This window comes from Phalaenopsis equestris, unplaced genomic scaffold (genome assembly GCF_001263595.1).
Source record: "Phalaenopsis equestris unplaced genomic scaffold, ASM126359v1 Scaffold000414, whole genome shotgun sequence".
NCBI lineage: Eukaryota > Viridiplantae > Streptophyta > Magnoliopsida > Asparagales > Orchidaceae > Phalaenopsis > Phalaenopsis equestris.
In genome coordinates this window covers 204,905-209,416 of record NW_018164855.1, presented here as the reverse complement: position 1 = coordinate 209,416, position 4,512 = coordinate 204,905, and positions in this window count along the sequence as shown.

The following is a 4,512-nucleotide window of genomic DNA, read 5'->3' as shown; positions in this document are numbered from 1 at the left end:
CCACAATCTTTTTAGTTAGAAGATCAGTGGAAACAACTGAAATATCAACAAAGACTCTGGAAAGACATGTGACTCAATGAGGAAAATGAATCTTGACAATCCAAGTTGGGAGGTGATTACTACAGCCAGACAAAAAAGAGAACAAATCTCAGCCAATGGGATATGAACCTCATCACGGGCTGGAACCACTATAGGTGTAGAAACCTAAGAAAGGATTTGTTGTTGTTCACACAATAGCTTATTCCTAGTTCTCTAGGCCCTTCTACTCAGCCTACGGGCACAAGGAGCTTCATAGGGATCCAAACCAAAAGGAGTTTGGACAACAGTGAGTCCAGTAGAAGGTGGCGCTTTAACGACACCAGCAACATTCTCTAGCGGCACACCAGTTGAAGGGGTAAAGATTTATGAGAATATGGATGGCCAACCAAAAAGTTTGGAAAAGACTCAGGGGTGTTGTGGCACAACGCCACACTGGCCTCTTCCTCGAGGGAAGGGTAGTATCGGCATGCTCTACCGCGACAATGAGGGTAACATGCGCCTGGCTTCTCCTTTTGGGGAAGGGCACAAGACTGATGCCTCAGCAAGAGTAGGATTACCGATGGTAATTCAGACAGGTGCTCGAAGGAGTCAAAGGTAAAATTCCTTTGAGAGCACTAACATGTTAGGGGAAAAGGAAATAAAATTCCCCATAGTGGTCTCAATTGCAATCCTCTTATGATTGTCTATATCTATCAATCAAAAGAGTTACAAATCAAAAAGTGGAAAAGTTAACAAGTCAATCATAAAAGTATAACAACACCAATGCATACGACTATGCAGTGACCGTAAGGTTGAGGGGGTGAGCAAAGGGGAAGGAATACATCAAGTTGCTGACCATAACATCTAACAAATAGAGTGAAATCCAAATTGTCTCACAAAGCTCAACAAGTGACATGAGGAGAAGACACGAGGTAACGATACATATAAGCAAAAATCTTTTTATAGAGAGAGACTTCTCTCTGGAGAAGCCACCAGGTTGTCATACAAAAGTTAGAGTCGTCAACTTGTCTATACATATGTCATTGTCGTATAATTCCTCTTTCCAAATAAATCTCCCTCTCAAATCATAAGAATGATCCAAATATGAGAGGAATCAGAAAAGACTAGATATATGACTAAATAGATAGATAAATTTTAAAAAGAAATATGAAAGACTTATATATAGACAATCCTTGTGTGAAAGGTCAAGAGTATATATCCAAATAAGATTGGATTGAAATACCTCAAAATACGGTATTCATGAAGAACATCTCTACATAGGCAACTCATAACTAGAGAACCAAAAATAACATTATTGTTCTAGGTTCAATAACACTCGCAAAGAAACATATCTCTTTAATTAATTACATCTTGGGGTATTCTCATTAATACTCTCAATAAAAGGAGTATTGCTTACATTATCATGACCACTAAATACATCACCAAAAAAGATGGTTAATTCGTAAGAAAATGCCTTGATGATTTCAAAGCTTTTGTTATGCCACGGGGTAGAGAGGGAGCCTCTCACATTCCAAATAGGTAGAGACTCATCGACATTCGAAACCTACGAAACAACCAAATCATTTTGACAGTGATACCTTTATACTTTAGAACTCTTTGAGCCATAAGAGTAGAGGGCAAATCACTGTATCTTGAATGGGCGACAACTCATAAGTAATTAGACCGTTAAGATGATACCAATGAATTCACAACATGATGACATGACTCAAAAGGGCTCACCAATAAGAAGGGTAGAGTAATCCCCAAGCAAGTAGAGGTGGCATGGTAAGGATACCACGTATTCTTCATCTCAAGCCACAAGGACTCTAACTCTAGCTGGTCGTGAAGATAGTCAACCCAATACAACCAGAGTCCCCTTATCAGCAATCCATGAATTGTGTCATCCAAGGAAATCTCGATATCTCTAAGGTCAAAAGAAGGAAACTCTAATCCTATGAGCTATGTGGGTAGAGCTCAAAGAGGTTGGACTTATTCCCACCAAATAAATGATGTAGTTGTCACATAAAGAAGGGGAAGAGATGTCCAAATATAAAGTTGTAAATAATCTCAACAAAGGATTTATATCTTCTTTGAGACGGGGAACCTATAACACCCTAAGCGCATTAGACAACCTCCTAAGTAAAAATCTATGTTGTGTCAGTTAGAATGGAAAAGCATCAAGGCTTCTCCTTGGGTATATGCAACTTAATGCAATTCTTTACCACAATCTTAGCTGTTAAGGCCCTATTAAACATGTTTAGGTATATAGCCATGCATGCAACCATTTTAAAATTGGCCCAAAGGTAGTGTAGAAAAGTAAGTGCAACCTTTAAAAAATTTTGAATATTTTAACCCTAAATCTTAATTAGGCTTAATATTTTATTACTAAGATTTTATAGAAAGTTTAAAGTTTTAGGTTCATTAATGAGCCTAGATTATTTTTCATGATCAATACCAAACAAACAATGAACAGAAAGAAACAAAAAAATAAAGCAGTCACAAAACAAATGTCAATGCAAAACTAAGCAAAATATAAGAGCAGGTCGGTGTTGCTGGGTCGACAACATCTTCCACGAAAGCAATAAAAGTGATTGGACTCCGCATATACACTCGTGTACCTAATTCTATATAAGAGTATAAATTCAAAATTAAAGTACGAGACATAATACATTGCTCATGATCCTCATCACATTGTTTTTATCTTAAACGCCTCAGAACTCATGCTTGTACCTTATTTCTATGACAGACTTGATCTTAAAACTCTATCAAATACATGATAAAAGAAAATTAAAGGAATCAATCTGCAGAAATGTTAGTGCGGGTTAACCATAATAAGAGAAAAAACATATAATTAAAAGAAAATTAAGTAATATAATATGCAAAATATTATGTTAGGTACGTCTTATTAAAACCAGTATAGTTGACACACCTCCTTCAACCTGTGCTAGTTATTTTAACCATGATGATGCTCACCACCTATGAGGGGTAGTGCACTGCTCGTATGAACCTTGCTTCCAAAAGCTTTAGGAAAGCTTTTTGACTTCTTGTTCACCTGTTTGCAAGTGCCCTGAAGAAAAACTTTACTTCTTTTGGACAACTACCTTGAATTTTGGGTCTACCTTTAACGAGTGCACTTTTATCTCTGTGCCGACTCCATGCATATCAATTGGGGTTTGAGCAAAGATGTCTTCGCTTATGTGGAGAAGATCTATGTGTTTTGACCTTTGCTTATGAAAGAGAAGGGGACCGAATTCAACAGTTCATGAGGGATGATCACCAGAGAGTGAAATATGGATCAAATTTCTATGAAAAAAATTTATTAGGATACATCATCATCCTGGAGATCAAAGGATTTGATGTTAAGTGTCACTAAAGAGTACAACTGGCTTGCCCAAGGTATCACAATAGTGTTATTTATTGATTTTCGCACACAACACAAGTCCCGGATGGGATTGGGAACTTCGGTTTGAGGTGTGGCATAGAAGTGATGATGATGGAAATGGACTAGAGGGACTTACTGTGGATCATGTTGTATGATGATTCCAACTATAAGATGATGAATTGGATGGTGTGAGTCATTTGTCAAGAAATTTCTCTCATTGTGATGATGAAATTGACCGAACCTTTGACTCTTACCAATTAATTATCAAATGATCGAGACGTGGGTCAAAGTTTCTCTCTAATCAACGCCAAACTGAGGAAGGTTGAGTAGAACAAGATGTTAACAGAGTTTTCATTGTCTATGAGAATCATATTCATATTGTGGTAAGGTTTGCTAATTTTTTCCTGGGGTCTTGGCGAGGGACCTAGATTCCCTCTAGGTCATAATCACTAAAGGTGATGGGTTCAAAGTACAATTTTTTTGTGCTATTTTTTTAAGTGTGGTGATGAGAACTTTGTCAAACAACAACAGGCCTCCAACATTTTTTAAAATTTTTTCAATGAGTTGATGACTTCAATGCTACTGCTTTTTTGATTGATGCCCTTAGCGTGATCGTTGTTTGTACTGGCGGGCTTATTTTGCATAAGTTAATTCAAGTAACCTTATCAAATCATTCTCTTGATTTCTTCCTCGATCTTCTTACATACTTTAGTGACGTGGCCATGACTCTAATGGAAGTAACAATATTGCCCCCAAATCTCTAAGTCGGTAAGGCCACTTAACGTTCTCTTCATCCCATATGGTCATCAAAATGTTGATATGGTAATATGTTTAGTGGTGTATACTCTTTCTCTGGTCAAACAATACTTTGTTGTTTTGCAGACTGAGGAGGGAGATTATAAATTTATAATTCCTACGTTGCTCAAATTTCCTTTTATTACGGAATTTGATTAATATCCCAAGTGGTATTTTTCCTAAATCATTCAAATTGCTATTTATGTATGGTGATGTTCTCATCAACAAAGATTTGAGCTTTGATATGATAAATAGGTGTTGACCTCATTTTTGGTTGAGGTCTAGAAAACTTCTTTAGTAGCCTAGGTCTAGCCATA